Here is a 22770-nt window from a genome sequence, read left to right as displayed (position 1 = left end):
TTCGCGACCGTCTACGCGATTATAAAGGGAGAACTAGCGCCGTTACCGAACTCTCCGAGCAGACATTCTTGTCCCGGACGTCCGCTCCGACACGAGGACCGTGTTTGTCGAAACGATCGTCTTATTGAACAGGATTCTCTCGCGTTCGACGAATCGACTTTGAACCTTCGATCGCGATCACGACCGCGACTGCGACCACGACCGCGACCACGACCGGGACGCTCGTTGGATAGATTCGATTCGCAACAATTACCGAACCGCGATAACATTGTCTACTCGTACTTCGGTACCGTGTACTCGGTGCAGCGTTCAGATTTGCCTTAACGGTTTCGTTGATAATACCATCTCGTTGAGAATTAACACGCGCGAAATTGATCTCCTTGTCTCTGGGATTTTCGAACTTACATTTCGAGAAAAGATTCTTATCACGGATCGATTGGCCGATCACCAATGGAACCGAAAACGAATACGTGTCCGTAAGAAAGAGTTCGTCGATTGCTCGGACGACTCTCGACCGATATTCGCGTTCCATCGTATCGACCTTTTTCGTCCCCGGGGCTCGAGAAAAGCTGCAACTCGCAGGTAGAGGATACCGACACCGAACCGATTATGAATTTTCAAATTTTCGATCCCGCGTACGGACGATGTTCGAAGAAGCCTCGTGGAGCTATACGAGCCTAGCTGAAAAATGCTCGAAAAACAGTTAGCTTCTCGTGCGGGCTCGCTATTTTTCTAACCGAGTCGCTAATTTATTCGTTCGCGTGGAAAAACGATACGCGCGATACGAATCGTCGAATTTTGTTCAACTTCCGGTAAAACTGGAACACCGAGCTGTTTCAGCGAGTTATTCGTGCGCGCGGCACAATGTGAGATATCAACGAAACGTCAAACCCGATAAGTGCGGTTTAAGCGCAGTCTGAGATTTTAGAGTGTAGCGATTCCGCGAGAGTCGCGATCTTGCGCGAGGATAAAACGAAACTCGGACTGGAACCAGTTCGCGTTCGAGGGCCGATAACCAGAGAGGAAGTACGGTACGCGATAACAACGACAACGAGCCGAAAATGCGATAAAAAGAGACGAATACCCGTGCAGCGGAGCTGACAAATCGACGAGAAGCTTTTATACGCGACACCGTTTGTTGCGCTGCTCTTGAACATTTCAACTGGACGAGCATAATTTCGCGGCGTTACCATAGTTTACATCCGTTCCCCGGTATCGCGGTTCTCCGTGCCGACTTTTCTTTCAAAGTTTTGTCTCCTTCGACGACACACGCGACAGATATATAGTATCGTATCGTAGGTACCGAATTAAAAAAAATGACTCGCTCGGAGCGCGTCGAGTTCTATTTTTCGCTCGATCGCAACGTTGTTAAAATATGCGTCCAACGTCGCGAACGCTCTTGTCGCGTCGAAATCGCGAGGACCGAGTCGAACGGTCGGTTGAAATTTCATCCACGTGGTTCGTTTGGGTTGTTCGCCCGACGGAATCGGGTCCTTTTGATTGCTCTTGGGATTTCCTTGGATTCCAGTTTTCACCGTCGCGCCGCTCCTCTATTTTTGATTCGTTGCACAGTACGCTCCGAGGTTACAGGAATTACAGAAATTCCGTTCCGAAAAGAAATTACGACGCGCGGCGAATCGTACACGCGTACGTGTGTACTCGTGTATTCCTCTTTGGGAAATGCTCGCGCGTAGCCGGTAAATACGGTCGTTTCGGTTTCAAAGAAAAACGTCCAATTGAGTTTTCTAACAGCGATTACGACTCGATTCCGCCTATGCGCTACCGCTTGGCTTGCGTCTACTAGTATATGGAAAATACACCATTGTATACGAAAATACACCGTTGCATTGTATATAATCGTCGTCGCGTAGAACTTGCGTAACGTGTACTTACATTGAAATACCGAATGGTTAGAGAAACCGATAATTGAAAATATATGTATACGTACATACGTAGGAAAAAAGAAACGTTCGCGTATTTCGAACGTAGATTCGATTACTGTAACCGAGAACACGATACGCGTGTTCAGCGTACGCGTTAATATGCATTTGTACATTGCTCGCTGGAGTAAGTTTCTTTCCCTGTTATTTCGAGGGTATTTTGATAAAACATTTGGTAGACCTCGATCACCGTACTCGTACCTATCGTGCCTAATGGATAATAGAGAGCCGACGTTAGCCGCCAAAGTGATTCAACGTAGAGCAATCGGACACCGAGCAGGTAATAACGTAGCTTCTTCTCCGTGGAAATACAGCGATGGAATTCGAAGCGCTCGTTTTACGACCGTTCGTCGGTACTGTCTTCTCGAGGCTGTAACGGTTAACACCGGCGATTCCCGACACCCTGCCGTCTACTCCGCGTTCAATCTTTCCGTTGAATTCTTCTTCCGTTGAATACGCGACCAAGTTGTGGCGCGTTTCTACGAAATTAACGATAAAACCTCGTTCGAGCGAGATGGTCGATGAAACGTCGTCCGAGACGGAACCGATGTATCTCGGAGTCTGGTGTTCCACGTTGGCCAACGAAAGACACCACGACGCCACGACGCCACGACGCCACGACGCCGCGACGCTATAGATTCACTGTTTGCGACGCGAAAATACCAAGATGTCCAAGACTTACGAAGAGAACGCGATCGATACACGAGCCACGGGAAAACCAAATGAAAGGTTCCGTGGAACATTTATCTCCGATCGGTATATTTAGAGGAGGATGGAAGTGGAAGAGAAAAAGGAGAGCTCGACGAGCGGAAAGTAGGTAGATCTTTCCGCAGAATTACGGGAAAAGGTTTTGCAAGTCGAATACGTAGGCAGACGCGCGTGTAGGTACACGCGTCCACGTCAGAGTATGCAAAAACGGAGGAGAAGCGCTCGGGAAGAGTAGACAGGTACGTGCAAGTAGGACGAGGAGGTAGTATTCCGAGCCAGGAGGTCGGGGCTACCTATTACCAGAACAAACGGGAAGACCAGCTTCCATCGAGGAGATAAGAAGCATCCGACGACAGGAACGAGGACGATAACGAGTTCCATCCGCGTTACCAAAGACTTCCATCCTGCCCTGCCGCCGTTCCACCCCACCTCGCGACTATCCGTAAACGCTAGTTTAGCTATTGGCTGAATAATCGGACTGTAAAACGCGTTTCCCCGAAATCCTGTTCTTTCGACGATCGAACATCGTTAAGTCGAACACGGTAACCACGGATCCCTGCTCGAGAGAACCGGCCCGGGTACCGGTTGCCCTCTTCGTTCTCGTTCGAGATTCCCGAAAAAAGATACACGCTCCCAATTGACCCAATTTCGACGATCGTATTCCACTCGAACAATAATCGGGTGTTATTACTCGGTAGGTAGTTTTTCTTCGAAGGAAGAGTAATTCTAAACCGAACCGTATTCTATCGCGTCGCGAAGAGACGACAAACTATTCCTACCGTTTTCCATCGTTTGCCATCGAAGAGAAAGAGGAGAAGAAGACCAAGGAGAAGTGACAACGTTCGAGATGTAGGACACGCCATTAAGCGAGGAAACCAAGGCATCGGGTTCCATCCAGCAAAACACGGAAAGAAAGCACTAAAGGGACGCTGTCGACGAACGTCCCGGATATTCTTCTTAATCTCTCGCGACCCGGAAAGAGTCGCGTCTCGCCTCGACGAACAAGCCGCTCTTACTTGAAACGTTCCGCGATTGGAACGATTCAAATATCGTTCGACGTCGAGGAAGATCGGTGGCAAAAGGGAAACGAGGACTCCGTTCCGAAGGAGAAAGTAAATCTCTGGCTGGATGCGAGAACGAGGAAACGAGAGAGGAGAATCGCGACCGAAATACGCGAGGTAGGTTCGCGGCAGAACTCGTACTGTAAAGCCGTTTCAGGTTTTCGAACCGGTCTCTGGGTTTCCGCGACCAGGCGCATATAGTATTGCCCGCGTAATGTTTCGTCGCTGTCGGAAGCGGTAATTACTTTTTCTTTCGCAGCTTCTAGCGTTGAACCGTGGAACATTTCGTAGATCGATGGTGCGGAAAGACTCGTACGCGAAAGACGAGACACGAGGTGGTATCGAACGATACTAGGATCGCGATTGTAAACGAGCACGAGCGTTATAGACGTCTCGGTTGGGCCATCGTCGCTGGCTCCGCGCAATTTGGACGAGAAAATTTCGCAAAGGACGAGGTCGAGGAGGCAAACGATCAATCGTCCCTTCCACTCTCTCTTCTTACCTGGTCCATCGTTTCTCCGCGCAGACAACGCGGATGAAAAGGAACGGCGAAACTTCCGTCGACATTGTTCTCGACTCTACCTTTGCTCGAGCCAGTTGGCATTCGGTAAATAACGAGACACCGTTCGCTGGGCGCGGTTCGAGCGTCTGCCAAAATGCTTCGACGAAGAGGATCGTATCTACCAAGGACGATCGTTTGCCGTTAAACGAACATCGTTGTTTCCCCACCCTCCCTCTTTCGTAATACATATTTCTAATTTTTATAACGTACCGCTCGTAACATCGGTTCGAAAAGGAAAAACGGAACGCGTCGCCTTAGGGAGGAGCGATTCGATCGATTCTTCTCTCACCGGCGAGAATACAACGGCGGAAAGAAAATCGTGTTCCCCCTGTTGTGTTGAACGATGATCGTCGACGCCATCGAATGCGATCGATCGACGTTCGTTCGGCTATTACCACGGTGTGGACAGTTTTCGTTCGATCGACAGGATCGATGAAGAATAATAGTTAGCAGTAACGAGAAAGAGAGCGAGGTATATCGTCCGTCGAATTTCCACCGTGAACCGTACCGATTTTGACCGAAAGCAAAATACAGAAAGAAACGCGTACCCCTTCGTCGCCTCCTTTCCTTTTCTTCGTTTCCAACCGCGAAACTCGATCGGAAATTTCCGCTCGAAAACGATACGCCGAATATCCGCGCATTCGTACAAGTACGTAGACCTACACTGTATTCGTATCGGTGAGATTCGTCGGGTAGTTGGCGAAGCACCCGGTATAGTCGGACGAATCGACGAATTAACGAAGCGACGGATATGGAATTGAATGTTGAACAGAGGGTCGGTAGAACCGTACATTGTATATGCAGCGGGCATAACGAGGGGCCGCTCGATGGAGCGTTTCGAATGCCCAGGAATTAACGAAACGCCCGACCCGCCGAGCCGAGCCGAGCCGAGCCGAGCCGAGCCGAGCCGAGCCGAGCCGAGCCGAACCGAGCGTACCTGCATTAACGAGATGAAAGCCACAAGTGCACGGATGGCGGTAGCGTTTTATCTTTTCGTCGAGCGGCGCAAGGAAGAAGGAACACTAGAGGGAGGGAAAAGACGAACGAACGCTTGCGTAAGTTTCGATCGTTGCGCGACAATTTTACCTTCGCTGGAAGAGTGCTCGAAATTCTAACGCGACTGTTTCGACCAGTTCGCGCGAAAAACGAACATTTTCAGCATCGTTGGTACACTCGACGCCCGACCCAATCTCTCGCCGTCTCTTTCTCTCCCTTCCACGAGTACGCAAAAGGGATTCCGAGGGACTCGTTTGATATTCGATCGACCGAATCGTTTATGCCCGATTATGATCGATTCGGGATAATTCGATCGTACGGTGGGAGGCTCGTGATCGCGTAAATCGAGAACACGATGTGTTCACGATGATCGGTATTTAATCGGAGACGGCGAAAGTCGGAGAGTTTGAACGAGCAACCTCGATCGTCTTTCCGTCGAATCCCCTTTGCGGCAAACCCTAGGAACGCCTAGATATCTGCAACAATTACGAACCATGTTCGAAATACGAAAACGAGAATTGTGAAACGAGTTACAGATTTGTTTGGAACCTTGACGGAATCGGTGTTATCGTTCGGACCGATTTTCCACGCTGCTCGAACTAACAAATCCGTGCCATCGTAGCATCGAATGTACCGTACTTGCGTGGATGCGCGCGTAGATCGAATTTTATAAGGTCTCCTTCTTCGTCGCGCTGTTATTTTTCTACCGTTTTCGTCGGCCGATCGAATCGACCAACCGTTTACCGGACGATCTCAAATCCAGCAAGTCCATGGATTCCAACGATCTCGACGATTCCATCTTTGCGCTGTTATTCTATAATTATCTACGAGAAAGAATCGAGGTCGCGTTTGACGACCCGTTAAATAAACCAAGGTGCGAAAATAATAAGTTTTCCGCGAATGGGACAACGAGAGAGGCAGGCAGTCGTCTCTTGAAAAAATGTCCTCCCCTCTCTCGCTCTCGCTCTCCGTCCGCTTCCTCGTTGAAAAGATCGCGGATAAATGACAGGGGTTCGTCTCGAATGAACGTACATATAGTATTCCCGGCACTGATGGCCTGCCGCTATCCGCGCGCGTTGCAACGAGATATTCCAATATTCATTAAGCCACCTTTTGGCTCGACATCGCGCATAAGAATTTCAGGAGGGTCGCGCTCCGCGATTGTTCCGACGCGACGTGCGGAAGAAGGAAACTGTGAAACCGCACCCCTTTCGCAAAAGACCAAAGCATCCGAAGGAGTGTATACAATTATCGAGAACTGTTGCAGAATTTGAAGTTCGAGGCGTTCCAATTGTTCCACCTCTGCCCTTAATGTCCACGATGTGTATAAACAAATACATGCATACGAATGTAGCGTATTTACTCAAAGCGCGAGGAACGAATAACCTCGCGAGAGACGAATAATACGGAGTGTTGCTACGATAAGCCGGGGATAATTCCAGACTTTAGGAATACGTGTATCCTGTCGAACGTAACGATAAAAATGTAGCGTGGAAACACGAGACCGTGAATGCCTTCTTTCCGAGTAACAAAGTTGGGCGTTAAAGGGAGTGCAACTTTCGAACTTTGGGCGAGGAACGTTAATAATTTACGAATATTACCGGAGAAAGCTTACATCCGACAGCGTCTGTTTACCAGATTCGGACACTTTCTCCCGTAGACGCTACCTCGAACATCGCGAGTACGCACGAACGTATTCGTATTCAGAGGTAGGGCTGTCGCGGCGGTTCTGGAACGATTTTACGAGTTCCTTACGACACCCGCGCGGTGTCTCCGCCGGCCAGATCTATCCCGGCATCCTGAAACTGGTATCCCGTTCGAAACGAGTCGCGTAGACTCGAGCGCCTGGAATATAGTACGTATTTAAAACGTTGGAGCCCTCGGTGACTGATATCGCGTTGTACGAAGCTTTCGTTTCGCCGATAGGATAGTCGATGCACCGAATCTAGACTATCGACAACGATCGGTGAAGACTTCTGATTTAACGTCTCGGGAGGTAGATGCCATTTTCGGGCTCTAAAAGCTGATTTCGACGCAACACCGAAATCGAATCCCGTACCGAGGTGGCTCGGGAATTCACCGAGCACCGTGCGGCGTTTCCCGAGCGTCGCGAACCTGCAACCCTATTCTCCGTGGGCCGGAAAAGGGGTTTTATCGTGCCCTTTCACGAGGCCGCGTCCGAAAGGAGAGTTTCCCGATAATGGATCAGCTCGGCCGGCCAATTGGTCGGTTCAATGTATCGGGCCTTATTCAACCGTAGCCGGTCGACGCGCGAAAGTAAGGCCAACTTGTTCGAGCCGAGAAATACTAGTAATACATTGTACCGCGTAACGTTCCAGTGCGCGCGCGTATTATCGTATCGGGCATCGAACGGGAGCTTTCCTTCGAGAAAGTGAACCGAACCACGAGTCGTGACGCGAGTCTTCCTTTGCCGCGGTAATATTTCTCTCGCGAGATGACCGAAAATTAAAAGCCGAGCGAACCACCGTTAATTACGCCGTCACGGTCCGGAACATCGGATAAACCGTTCTACCTTTTTTCGGGTGAACCGGAATCGAAACGGCTCGATTTTGATTTCCCGTTCGTACGGGAATCTCTAAACGTTGGTTTCGTTCGCTCGCGTTTACCGAATATTGTACCTACGAACGAGCACCTCGTGTGCAACGTTCGAACCGCCGACGACTCGAAATTGCGTATCGCGTTCGATCGACCTCGATCACCGACCGAATTCTTCGACAGTCGTCGCTCGAGTTATCTCGTCTGGCCACCAACGGGCACAGACGTTATTCCCACTTGTAATTTCGTGTAAATCGGCTTTCCCTGTCCCCGGTGCTCCGGCCGCGCTCGGAATTACCCTCCCTTCCTCTCCGAAGCGGGATTAGCTCGAAACGCGAGTGTCTCCGAGGCTAGCCTCGCGCAGGGAGGAGTCGCGCGACCTGCCGCTCGAACCATCCGAGGACGTAGGGGAGCAAAACTTTCATCGGAGATTGAAATTTTCAATCTCGATCGCGGACCGATAATATTGCCGATCGTTGGTTTTTACAACGCGCGCAACCGATCGAGAGAATAATCGATCGAAGCGGTATTCGGCCGAAGCTGAACAACGATCTCGAATACGAGTGTGATTTGTGGCGCTCGCAAAGTATGCCGCAGACGCTTCGATTATTTCACCGGATCCCAAAAATGTTAGAACGCGAGGACAAACACGGGACGCGTTGCGCCGCAATAATGTGCGACTGTCGCGACGCGACGCGATCGCTGTACACGTATGTGCATACGTAGCTAGGTGTACTCGCATAGATACGTATGTATGCTTCGACCCTTGCTCGTGATTGATATTTAATGCACACTGTTCGCATAGCTAATAAACGACCGCGATATTATAAATTTCTGTCGCTGCTCGACGGCGTCCCGATGAATACGTACGTACACAGCTACGGTACAGCTTCCGTTCCCGCGGATGAACGTTTATACGAGTCCTGTTACGCCGCTGATTAAATATACAAACATCCTGAAAAAGGACGCATTTTTTAGTTAGAACGTTATCGGAGCGGCCGACAATTCGCATTCTCCGCTCTACCCTGAATGGAGAACATTCGTCGAATTGCCACAATTTCGGCCCAGTATTCCTCTATTTATCCTCGCAATCGTGCCCGGAAGCTTGTTCGCGGACCCAAATTAAAAGACGCGGTACGTGACAAAAACCTAACCGCGCACTCGATTAATCGCGCTGCCAGGCCGTGCCGCACCGCGCCGATTTCTATGGAGATTGAAACGCCTCTCGTGCCTCGCAATATTCGTCGGAAACTTTCAATTTGCTTCGTTCGGTGTTCACACATACATATGTACGTATGTATGTAGGTGGCTGAATAACCGTTCGCCTTTCGACAAACAGGTTTCGGTAGGTAGATTGCGATTACTCGCGCGATTACTTGCGTACCGATTTTCGGCGTTTCCGAACGATCGGCGAAACCTACGCGGACTCGCGAGATATCGATACCGGGGCGCAGATCTCTTACGCTCGCGCGTATCGACCGCGTAAATTGTAATCCGGGATCGAACACGAACCGTAGTCCGCCGCGAACCATCGCAAATTTCTAATAACGGTTGTCGACGTCGCTCGCGTTGGCAAATCACCATTATCTTGCGCGTTAGCGCGCTGATCGATCGGCCTGTATCCCGAGCTATCGAACCGGATAGAAACGTTTCGGCGATTCGCAATATTATGTTCGCGGCCGACATAAAACATCGTTAGACCGTGACAATGCACGCGCGATTCGAACGTATCCGCGGTATCGTAAAGTCAACCGCCCCGTTTATCCATCGCGTTGGTCGTTGATCGTTGATCGTTGATCGTTGATCGTTGATCGTTGATCGTTGATCGTCTCGTGAATCCGCGCCGGTGCGTTCTTCTTATTTCGAATTAAATATTTGCCGACCGTCGAAGAAGTCGAGAAAGGACTGGGCTGAAAATTGCGCCCGCACCTCTACCACTCGTGCAGTCGCAACGAGACTTCTTGCCAACCGACCACTCGCAACTCCCGAACGTCAATTCCCTCTGCAAATATCGAGCTGCTGCCTCTCTGGAGTTTCTATTATCTATAATAATTGTACGAAACGATACGGAGCTTGAGCCAATGTGCGTTTGGTTAATTAGACGATCGAAACGAATATGCGACGATTTACCGTGTATTAAAAAACTGACAACAACGACGATAGAAATTTCCCGGTTAATTTACATATTTGTAACGCTTTCGACCGTTCGTAGCGACCCAGTTTCGAACCAGATTATTTGGATGTTCCGTATGTAATCTAATTTTAATACGCAATTACAAGGCACAATCGGTACAACTTTGATAATAAATAATAACGAAGGGACATTAACGGGCCAAACTAATGAACACGGAACCACCACCATCGCCACCATCGCCACCATCGCCACCATCGCCACCGTCACCACCGTCATCACCGCTACCATTCGACCGTATCTGTTATCTATTCCGTTTCAACGACCGTAAACATTACGGCCGTGATTGTCAGCTAATTTCATGGTATAATTAAAAGTCGATAATTAGACTGTAATTGATTCGTTGTAAGAATCAAAGACCAACGGTTTATTCTCCCAATATCCGTAACCCACGAGCCACGTTGTCATCGTAAAATCAGAAATCTTGGCATACGTTGGTCGTGCACGTTGGAAATGAAAACCAAGATCAAAAACAAATGTATCCAAGATTCGAATTAACGAACCGTTGTCGTCGGTTCGTTGCGACGCAACGAGAACGAGAAACGATAACGTCTCGACTTCGAGGTTCGATTGTTGGCATTCCGGTCTGGGAAAAACGAAAGACTCTCTCGAGACGGTCTGCCTGCTGATTTTTCGTTAACCGACAAAGACTCGAAGGGAATCGGGGAGAGAGGACGAAAGCTGTTTCTCTCGGAAAAATATCACCACGGTCTTTGGTACGTGGAACAAAAGACTCGGCGAAGAATTCGATCGATCGGCTCTTTCGCCCTTCTTTCGATTTTGACGTGAAAATTGGCTAATGGAAGGAACTACGATCGACTTGTTCGTATCGGAATAACGGTTTACGAGAAAGATGTACTCGTACGTAAATTAAGAAAATGGCAACGCGAAATTACGAAAAAAGTATTTTCTTTACGGAAAAATATGAAACGCGGCGTGCTCGTGCAAAAGATATTTGGGCGAAAATTCGATTTCGCGTTCGAACCTTTTATTTTGAAAAATTCCGACGCAATGCCAACGGTCGTCTCGCAAGCACGTTTCTTCCTCTGCGTCGAATTGATAAAACTAATTAAGTTTCAGCGATATTATCGACCCGATAAATTATAGCGTAATCGGAAAGTGATTAATCCGGTAATACGTTTCGTGCGACAATAATTCGTTTTGTCGTTGCAAAGAGATGTAAAAATTCGGGCGCGTACACGGACGATACAATCGTTTGCAAACTTTGCGAAAACCCTTTTGCGTTCGATGATCGGCAAACAATACCCACCCATTTTTAGTATCGAACGTATTCCAAAGTCCGCTACGTTCGCACCTGAATATTCCGATAAATTTCGCGTATTGCGTAAACGCGACCTTTTATCGAAAAACTCTGGATCAAAAACAAGTAGAAAATTGCATTAAATTGTTTCGTATTAAAATCGTGGAAAGTGTTCAACCAGCTTGGTTCAACTAAGATCGTTTCCACGCTGTAAGATACACGACGAGTTAGTCGGGCCCCGTCGAAAAGGTCTCCAAGTTTCGTGCGTTGCCTTAACGGATCGTGTCGCAACCCGACGCGCCGCGACACGATCAGGAACCACGTTAACTACGTTAACTACGTTAACTACGTTACAATGTAATAACCGTTCCGAGAGGCAAAAAACGAAGACTAGGCCGCGCCGTGAAATGAGTTTCCCTATTGTACGCGACGCGCGTCGCCGCAACCCCGCAGTGGCGTGGCGTGGCGTGGCGTGGCGTGGCGTGGCATGGCATGGCATGGCATGGCATGACGTGACATGGCAAGGCACATCGTTATCATCGTACGTGTTGTAAAAGTGGTCGCGAAATCAACGATCTCCTCTTTGATCGAAAGGATGCCTCTTGCGCGCGGAAGGCATCCTGCTACCGATACACCCGCTTCGAACATGGCTTTTCCTTCGACATTGACTCGCTTCGCGATAACCACTCTAAGCCCGAGCCTTTAGCTTTTTCTTTCGCGACGATCTCTACGAACTTTTCCTTTTCGTCGATGATCGAGCTTGACGCGATTCAATCGTTTTGGCTGGAAAATTCGTACGAATTAAAAATCTCGAGTAAACGATCGAATCCGTTTTGGCGAAACGTGTGTTCCAACATACTAGTACGTATTATGTACGTATCTTCCTTTGAACGGGGTAACGTAGAGTTCTCAAGTACGAAGAATTTCTCGAGAGATTTTCGCAAGTTCGTTCCACAAGAGAGACACGCGTCCAGAGGATGAAAGGGAGCGGGTGAAACGATGGAGGAGTTTTTCCACGAATCGATAACGAGAGCGGGACCTCCGGAACGTTCCGAAGAGTCGGCTCGGAAGGAATAAGAGAGCGAAACAGGACGAGGCGCGATGCGACGCCGCGCCACACCGCGCCACGCCGCGCCACGCCGCGCCACGTCGCGCCACACCGGCGGAAAGACTAAAGAAAGGTAGGAAGAAAGAATGCAAAAAGTCGAAAGAAGCGAGGCCGGTCCGGCACGTACGCGGGCTTTTATACGTGACAGGCTGAATCGGTATGTAGATGTGTATTGTGCGCTTGTAGGGTTGCTTTCAAGGAGGTCGCTGGATAGAAACAGGTATAAAGCAGGCAGAAACTACCGGAGCCTCGGAGGCTGCCTGCTCCAAGGTCGAAGCATCAAAGATGCTCGTGTTAAAAGCGTTCTTTTCAATTTTTAGAAAGGCCCTGTACCCGCGTCCGTGTTCGCGCGTCTTGTTGTTCCACCGACACCTCGCTGATGCATACGTAATATTTCCATGTACTTTAGCCATCCCTTTTCGGTCGCTTTGTCGCGACGGTACAACAGATACACGTGCTCTCCCCGTTTAGACGACACGGGAAACGAGTCTTTCGTCTCCGATTGATTTAACGCGCGCAAGCGCGAGTACAGCCGGCCCCGAGTTTCCTCGAGTACCGGATAAATCTTACACGTACGTAGGTGCACGGTTTCGAAACGACTCGTCCGTGCGAGAGAAAAAAATAAATAAAAGCTACAACGAACGGGGATCTTTCCTCCGCCACCGTTACCAACACCGCGAGTCGAATAATTCGATTAAACGGAATTACAAGTTTACCGAAGCTTCTTTCTCGGCATACCGGCGAACAAACGAATCCGTAGAGTCGACCTTATTGGTTACATCAACCGGGTAAGTAAATACCCGAAGAGGCTTCTCCTTGCTCCACTGACAGAGAGGATTATCCTCCACCGGACAAAGAAGATCGCGTATGGCTGCCGTAATCGTCCGCTTTAATCGAATTCGAGCAACGGGCAGGGCATTCCGTGTCGAATAGTCCGCGTGTTCTCCGCGCGCAACTGACCAACCCTAACGATCTCCAGTCGCGACAAGTTCCTTCTCCTCGATCACGTTTCGTTGGCCGACGTTTACGGAAACTCGAGAACGCGACGGTCTCACCCGGGATCGCGATTCGAACTAACTCCACGTTCCAGAAGAACGCCAAAGATGCGTTTACGGGAGTGAACGCGATCCGACGAACGAAAACTTGAATAACTCGATCCGTTTCGATCGAATTACCTACCGTCGCGGTTCGAGTTTCAGATGGCGAACGCCGTTAACGATCGAACGAAACGGTTCCTTGTAAATGTATCGTGCGCGTAAAATGTTTTGGAAAAAGTAGTCGCGAAAATGGCTCTCGATACTTTTCGAACCCAAGCTCGAACCTCCGAAGAATAATTCGATGCCTCGAAACACGAAACTCGAGTTAAACCGGTCGACCAAAATTACGCGATGTTTCTCCTTATCGATGGAGATGTTCGTTAACGACTCGCTGCCGACAGAAGGAAATAACACCGAGAGAAAAACGTAACTCGCGCGACAAATAACAATTTTTCCCGCCTTTATTCGGAGAGACCGTGCACGGTACACACTCGTCGTGTTCGCGTAATTGCTTTTCGTACGTGGGCGTTCTATAGTAATTTCGTACAGGAGCGTGACGCGATAAAGCTTCATCGCGTACCCGTTATTTTCATTAAAAACTCGCACAATCGAGGCGCCTTAATGGCATGCACATCAACGTCACCGAGAATTATGTCGCGCGATTAATCGACGGAACCGAAGCTAACCTAAATTACCTTCTTGGTCGCGAGAATGGACGCAGTGTTCGCTGCTCTCGTCCTGTTCGCGTGTCGCGCGACGAACCGAACGAGAACCTTAAACCCACGACGTGGATATTCGATCGTTTCCATCCATCCATCCATCCATCCATCCATCCATCGTATTACCGATCGCTATCGGTGTTCCGTTTCTTTGGAAAAGAAACGAACGTTGACTCGCGAAGGATTAAAACTGCCAATTCCGAGCTCGGCGGATTCGGGCTCGAACCGGTTCGAGAGGATTTTACTTCATTTTTTCGTGAATTTTGAATATTTGCTGCACCAACCTTGTACGAGATAAATATTCCATCCTCGATCCACTAAATTTTGCGAACAGTGTAATCTGCGCGCAGCGTTCGGAACACTCGCGGGGCTGTGTTTGCCCAAGAAAATCTAGAAAATCAACAGAAGACAATTAATTAGCTCGAACCAACTACCCGCTCGGTGGTGCGCCTACGTTAGCGACAGAACTGGAGCACGATTAAATTCATTATCCGTCTCGTGGGGGACGATGTACGACGTCGAATAAATGTGTAGGCAAATTGTTGCTCGAGTGATTCGATCGAAAATATAGAAATATATTTCGACAGAAATATTTCGAGAATCGATTCTCCGTTCGATCGGCCGACTTTGCCGAGCGATCCAAATTTTAGACGATACGCATATACGTATAATTTATAATTAAATACTTACAATTCACTGGTTCCCGTTGACACGGGGCTCCCGTTCTGCCAAATTTCCTTTTCGAATTGGATCGCCTGTGTATCGCACGAGCGATTCGACGCGGAAAACAATTTGCAACGCGACGCGATAATATAGTAGACAGGGATGGGTGGTAACGGCGAGCTAAGTCGGTTGGTCGCGTACGTGAAATATTATACAAGGGTAGGTACGTGTTTGGACGTTGTCGGAGCATTGCTTCTCCGTTTTATTCGCGAGAAATCGAATGCAGCCATTCCTGGAGGAGATCGCAAAGAAATTTTTGTTCGCTCTTTGACTTTTAGCACGCGCAACGGCTATCCTTTCGGTGGGTTTTCTTCTTTTCTTTTTTTTCTTCTTGTTTTGTTTACCCAGTCGTATTCACTTTTCATAGAGTGTACAAAGTCTACTCTGGTGTCTTTTCCTTCGTCCCGCTCCGGACCGACCCACCAGCCCCACCTCGTCGCGACTCGGTCCGATTCGATCCGACCCGATCCGACCCGACTCGAACCTCTACGAGGTTGCACGAGTGAATAAACGAACGGACTAATATCGGATTGGTGTTCCGGCGTTTTCGGAAACGCTACTTTGCTCGAGAAAAACGAAAACAAGTTCGATCCTCGCTCGAAATAAGAAATTGACTACTCGCGAGCGGAACGTTCGATCGGTACGTGGTAAAGGCGACGCGTAGGAGGAACACGTACCGCGGATAAATCGAGTTCGAGGACGCAGCTGCGTATTGGTCTCGCGAAAGAAACTCTTCCGCGGAGAACTCACGATACGCGTACAATATCCGAGCAACGGACGTAAACTCGAAAGAGACTCGCCCGAAACAGGAAATTAAGGAAGTCGTTGTTAGTCCAGAATCCCTTCCGACTAGTCCTCCGGCTTTAACTTATTAAAGAAACTTAAGGGAGCTTCGTTAACCGAGAAAATTTCACCGTGCTAATTACGTAGCCGCGCCTTCTAATGACACTTCACCGACTAATTGCGTTTGGACGCTTTTAAGAAGATAATGAATTCCCGAAACGGGGAACGCGGAACTTGCGGGAATAAATTTCGATCGTTCCCGAGCGCACCTCTCGAATGTACGCCAAAATGTATACGCGTGATTCTTGTTCTTCGTTCGATTCGCGAGTTTATTCGTCGAATAAGTTGGAAAAGTTCCATCGACGCGAGTTTCGCTGCGAATAAAGTCCGCGTCGTTGTTACCGCCGCGACGATTCGAGAATAACAATTCGAATCGCGCGTCGATGAAACTAGCGTCGAGTACAGATCGTGTCGAGTTAAAAAGTGAAAAGAACCCGATTGTAAAAAATGTTGGTAGGATTGCGATCGAAACGAGATGAATTTCGTTCGATGGAAACGAAATTTTGTCGAATTTCCGAGCTTTCGTAGCTTCGACGCGTTCGGTGCGTTCGAGCCTCGAAGAGCAGAGAGACGAGGAGTTGGTTACGCAACGTAGATAGGTGTGTGCTCGCGCAGCTCGCGCGTCAACGAGGACTCGGGCGCGGACGGGCGCGGACGGACGAGGACGGGCGAAATCATCGCCGTCCTGAAAGCGAGCGGCCGAGGTAAACCGGTCGGCATACGTTGCGTCCGCGATAATTCGGGACCGATGAATGCAGCCGTATTGCAAGCGCGCGCAGGACGTGCCAGGAATTCCTGCAGTTGCAGATGCACGCGTTGCGCCGGCGAACAAACAATCGGAATTCGTTGTGTTAAGGCGGTCGGTCCCTGGCTCGAGCTAATGTGTTTGCAGATCCGGCAATTGTAAACTAAAACCACAACGGGAGTTACCTGCAGCTACAGTCCCCGCTACTATTCCCCTGTTGCGCGTCTGCGCGTTCGCGCTTCCGCGCTTTCGCGCGTTTGCGCGTTTGCGCGTTTCCACGATGCGGCCTGCCGCCGAGCCACGATCCGCACAAAATTCTTCATCGGGCAAAGAGGATTTACTCCTTCGCCGGCGAAACTGATTCCCGTTGGTCCAAGCCGACCAACGTCGTCGACGAGACCTTGCCCGCGTGAATCTTGCACCTCGTCGATTCGAACCGCGACGAGCACGCGTCCACGCTACCTACCTGCGCACATTCGTATTGTTCCATCGAAACGTCGAAACACGATCGACCCCCTTCGATTTCTGTGCGTGGATCTTCGAACGAGCGTTCTCGAGTTTCCAGGTCACGGGTCGCGATTACTATTCGAGATCGGCATTTTCTTCTACGTATTCTTCGCCGCAGACTTTAATCGCAAACTTCGAAACACCGTTCGAGCCGAGTCGAAACATCGACGGCCTACAATGGCGCCTTCGTAACGGCGAGTTACGTTTTCTTCGAGGCAAACTTTTACAACGAGATTGCGAACGGTTTCGTCGCTAGAGAAGAAAAATACCACGGAACGCAAAGTGTCGGGGCGCGAAATGTTGCCCCGTTTGCAAAACCTCGGCCGCGCCGCGGGATTCCACCGAAGGAAAGCGGAAAGTGGAATCCTCGGTGTCGGACGACGCGCACAAATTCTCCTCCCACGTCCGCGGAAGAATATGTAGGCCAGATCTGTCTGCTCCTTTTTCCCACTCGCTCCCTTTGTAACGTAAAATGCGCTGAATCCGTGTCCGTGCTCGCGGTACAACAATGGAGATGCACCGCGTCCGCAAAAGTGCATCGCACCTAAGCGCACAATGCGAACTCTGTGCGTAGAGAAAAGGCGGTAGGACGTCCGTTTGCCGGCGTACACGCGACTACACAATGCCGGAAGGTGATTCGGGTTAACGATGCCGAAGACGATCTCCGCGACTTTTACGAACAAACATTTTGCGCGATCGTTAACAATTCGTCGGTCCCTAACGCGGTACGACCCGATAAAATACACACGAACGCGTTGCCCGATCGAATCGATCCTCGCGGCCAATTACGCGCAACTCGTTTCTTTTTACATTTTTCCAAGCAGCGCGCCACGATTTAACGTTATCCCGCCGAAGCTTCGAATCGTTTGCCTCAAACGAATATCGAATCGTCGTATTTTGTATTTTGTATTTTGTATTTTGCGAGACGACAGCCACTTGGACGAAAATTACGACCGCGCCGTGCGTTTTTCCAACAACGGACGGCGCCGCAACAACGGCGAACGTTTACCGTTCGGTCCGCGTAAAAGAAACCGTTCCTTTCGCGTTTGTCGCTCGATCGTTCCAACGCGAAATACGTAAACGCCGTTTTCTTATCTCGCGATCGATCAGCGGAGAGTACACTCCCCTCGTGCGAGTACGTAGGTACCCGGCAATGCTCGTTGGCAATCGTAAAGCGCGATCGATTCGAAGCATGCGGGGATTAACGCGCGTCGACTAACGAACGAGAGCTTAACGAGGCTCGCGGATGCACAGAGGCGAAGAATTAATGAGCCAACGAGATGGGACAATTATGCGAATAGCTCCCTCCCCGGTAATTGGGTAAAAATTAGGTGAAACTTGAAGCGAGCACGTCGGTCCGCGGGCAACTCGCGGAATGTATGCGAAAACTTTCCGGGCGTCGGGAGCGTTTTTCATCGGCTCCTACTCGCGGAAACTTGGCTCCCGACTTTGGCAAAACTTGGTGTTTGCGCGCCTCCCGGACGGAACCCCACGATCCGAGTGTAGCAACTAAACGCCCGGCGACACGTACCGTGCCTTGAATCGCGAACGATAAAAGGACCGTTCGACCTTACCTTACTTTTCTTCGCAAAATAGATCCTTGGATCGCCCGGTAACAAAGAATTCGTTTGTCCCATCGTCGATTGGACAACTCCGATTGAAGTAAAACAAGAGGGAGGGAGAGAGGGAGGGGTTAATTGGAGGGGTTCTCGAAACGGGACGATACGCGAGCCGTGTTTCGTTACATCGCGCGCTCTCGAAAAGGTTCAAGTTTTCGTTTCAGGCCCAAAGTCTCCGTTTGCTCGACGCGGACGTTTCGTTGCGAGTGGAGTTTCGAACTCGTGCTCTCCCGGCGCGGTGTACACGGTCTACGATTGGCAAACGTTTTCGCTCGAAAGTCGACCCGGATCACGAGGCGAATTACCAGAGGAAAATAAATACCGCGCATCGGGCACGCGAACCTGGGGATTCGATCGAGACACGCTTAGTCGACGGTGTTTCGGGGGGGATGGCCGAACGAGTACGTCTGCGCCTACGGTATACTATATGGATACGTATTCGTCGAGACGTTCTTCAAAGGGACGAAACGGACCGAAGAATACCTACCTAAACGGTAAATATTTTCGAGCCGTTGCTAGCGTGGCCGTTAATCTCTATTTTGAGCTTCGATTTACGTTCGTAGCTTTCTGCCGCCGGTCCGTCGAACTGCTGGTACCTAACTACGTACCTACTGTGTGTACGGTTTGCGTTAAACGACCATCGTCGCGCACTGCGCTTCGATCGTTTTTCATTCCATTCGTATCGTTTGAACCGAGCTCTGCGAAGTACTTTTATCGTGTAACCCGATCCGGGTAATTCGTAATATCTATTTGGACAGCGAAACCACGTTGGATCCGAAAAATCAAATTCTCCTGAAACCCGGTGCATCCATAGATACGCGTCGGTCGGCCGTTCGTCCGGCTCGCGCGCGCGCCCGCGCCCACGATAAAACCTGTTTGGTTGCGCGTCCAACCGTACGTATTTAAACGTATCAAAGACGTTCGAATACGAGTGCGTGCGTTGTAAAAACACGAATCGAAATTAAAGCGAGAAAAAATCCTTTTACGTTTGTCCGCGCAACAGAATTCACACGATCGTTTCTTCGACTCGAAGAAACGGAAACGTTTATCCGCTCGATCGTCGGATATAGGAGCACGCTCGTTGAAAAACCTTCCTCGGTCTTTCTCCTCTCCTTCCCGCAAGTACTCGCGTCCTCGAGTCGCGCAACCAACAAAATACGCATCGAACGCGATCGACTTAATTTAGCGATCGGAGGACGAGCAAAGGTGGGGCAAAGTGGAGCAGAGGCGAAGCAGAGGCGAAGCAGAGGCGAAGCAGAGGTGAAACACAGGTGGAACAGAAATGGAGCAGCGGCGATGTTTAGAGCGCGTCGGGAGTTGAGCTCTAATTTCTCGACGGTGCCGGCCGCCAGTATTTTCCGTTTACGGCGCTCGGTTGTTCGCGAGGTGTGCGCGGAAAATCGATACGCTCGTGCCACTCCCCCTGGCAAAATAACCGAGTTGGAATTTCTGACCGAACCTTGAGAACGACATCGTGTTTATGCAGATGCGGCCTGCCCGGCAGCACGCAGCACGCAGCACTGCCGGCAATCACGTGTAATCGACCACTCGACGTGCCTCCTTTCTTACAATCTCCCACGAAGCTTCGATATATAGTAGGTATCGACCGCTCGAACAAGCCCTTGTTCGCCTCGCCCTTTCGCGTTCGTCCCGTTTTCAATGTCCCTGGTTTTAATTCTTAGCCGTGCGTACAATAATTAAATGCGCTACGTCCATCGAGCTTCGACGAAACGGTTGGATACGATTTAGGAGGGCAAAGTAAATAAGGTAAATAAGCGACGTGAACTGAAACTCGCGGAACCCGATATCGAACGCTCGAGAGTCGTGAAACCTACGTACGTGCATACCCGGATACGATATACGCGAGTTTCGCGGGTCTTGAAACCGGACGAACCCAAGACCAGAGGGCTCGTGAAACCCAACGAACGAACGAACGAACGAACGAACGAACGAACCAACGAACGCTTCGAGGGGTCCTAAACCGAATACGTATCTACGTATCGAGATCGCAAGATCGAGAAACCGGACGCGTATACGAGTCTCGGGGTTGCCGGGATTCGATGTATCGAGGTATCTTGGGGGTCGTGGAATTCGATACCGCAGTTTCGTTGCTACAACGTGTTTCGCACCTCGAAAGCTACGTCGGTTAATATCGGTTAAGAATACCAACGCACGTACATCGACGCCCGATTACGTATTTATTGTATCTCTCGCGAGACATCGAACTACATATAGTACGTACGTACATCGAATACGATGTTACGTAAACACTGTACACCTCTTTCGCGTAAAACGAATTCGACGCTGGAAGTAGAAACTCTTGTTCATCGCGTGTTTGCTCGCTCGCTCGCTCACTTTCAACCATAATAGCGCCAATTACGACCAATTGGCAGAATTTCGAGGCGCGTAACCGAGGAACGGATTAATGGAAAACTGGTAGCTGCGGTGTATCGATAACTTTACGGTGGATTTGTCGATACGACGAGCATCGATGTAAAATCGGAGCGGTCTTGCAGTCGGAAACACGGTTTCGAATTACGGGTGTTCGTTACACGCGCGGAGCGTAAAAATTACAAGCACCGAACGAAAAGTGCTCTAATAAATGCAATTTTACGAGGAGAAAAGCAAACAAAACGAATCCCAAGGAGAAAGTGGGAATCGTTCCGGTCCCCGCCAGTTTTTGCCCCCATTATACTTTCGCGCGCGCGAAAAGTAACGTCGGGAATTCGAACAAACGATGATAAAAAATTAAAATATCCGGAATGTTTCACTCGGTTACTCTTTCGGTTCGAGAGAAATTGCCATAGGAAAGTTTTTCCGACGGAAAAATCGATCGATCGCGACTAGTCCGTGCGATTTTTGCGCGATGCCGATCGCATCGCGATGTCGTTCTCAGAGAACGTGGTCGTTCGTTCGTTCGTAGAGCAAAATCTAACGAGAAAACAATGCTCTACGAGGCTGGTTCGTCGTCTGGTCTCTCTGTGTGGAAAGATTTCTGGTTACGTTCGTATTACGAGGAAAATCTTTCTATAAGAAATTACGACAGCATCTATATTCTATAAATACATATTACACGTTTTACTATTACGATATATGCATAAATTATGCAAACGATGCAACCCCGTGTGGCGGAGAATGTACGCGGCTCGAGCGAGGATCGTACGAAGGACGCGCGGGTAATTTTATTCGTAAATTTAATGAGACGAAGCTGCTCTAAGAGTGAGTCACGTGTAACGTAAAGCTACTCGTAACTTCAATTTAACTCGTTAGCTCGTGACTGGAAGCGTATACAATTACAGAGGGGAAGATGGTGTCAAAGTAACCGTGATGTTTCGAAAACGGGCGTGTAGAACAACGCTCGAAGCGAGTCTGGACGAACGATGCGTGGAACGATGTAACCGAGCGATCGACCGGTTCGTTAACGTCGTCGAGAAAAGTGAAATTCTTCGACGATGTTCCCCCGAGTTTCAAAATTGAGGGACGCTCGAGACCGAGAAAGGGAACGAATGCCGTACAACGCGAATATTTACGAAGGTACGTACGACACCAAAGAGAGGAGGGTAACGGCGTACCCCGGTGCCGCGAAATTGGCAGCTGGCACCGGTACGCGCTCGCTGCGATTTGGTACGAAACGCGGCCCTGACGCGTGGTAATCGGCGACGGTCTGATCCACGAACGCGCTTCAAGCGCGCGATACCTAAAAATTACGACTTCCGGCCAAAAGTAATCGATCGCCGATGAAAACGCGGGATCGCAGCGCGAAAGCCAACGACTCCGGGATCACGGGACGCGATACATCGCAAGGGAAACTCCGATCGGTGTTAACGACTCGCGCTCGCTCATTTTCCCACCGCATTTATCGTCGATTTATCTTCCAACGAGCACACCACCGAATCATCCGCTCGCGCGTTTCTCCAAACTTTTTCCAATCGATCGTTTGTCGCGAATCGTGACGCTTTCGGTGAGAAAAACGATCCGACATCGTTCCGTAAAGTCGGAAAATAGTCGCACCGAATTACGCATTGCGTCTCGATGGATTTCGAGAGCTTTTCCCCTCTCCCCTCTCCCTGCTACGAATTTCGAGTTTCGCGCGGCTGAGTAAAGACGAATGCGACGAACGGTCTGTTAGAGGCAACGGAGTGCATTAGCGGTAACGATACCGGTTCGTGCACTCTCCCTTCAACTGCAATTTGG

General features: G+C 49.7%; 1 protein-coding gene across 2 annotated transcripts in view; it reads right to left on the bottom strand.

Annotated features, from left to right (window-relative positions):
- Positions 1-22770, bottom strand: part of Cow (Proteoglycan Cow) — a 76244-nt gene that overhangs the window by 43982 nt on the left and 9492 nt on the right. The window contains exon 1 of one of the 2 annotated variants that reach the window (XM_076318884.1): positions 14424-14520. The exons of the other annotated variant lie outside the window; for it this stretch is intronic. The gene's annotated coding sequence lies outside the window, so the exon portion shown is untranslated. Of the gene's footprint in view, positions 1-14423; positions 14521-22770 lie in introns of those variants that run through there. 2 annotated transcript variants of the gene reach the window in all.

This window comes from Ptiloglossa arizonensis, chromosome 8, assembly GCF_051014685.1.
Source record: "Ptiloglossa arizonensis isolate GNS036 chromosome 8, iyPtiAriz1_principal, whole genome shotgun sequence".
In the NCBI taxonomy this organism is placed as follows: Eukaryota; Metazoa; Arthropoda; class Insecta; order Hymenoptera; family Colletidae; genus Ptiloglossa; species Ptiloglossa arizonensis.
This window is presented reverse-complemented; position numbering and strand designations above follow the sequence as displayed.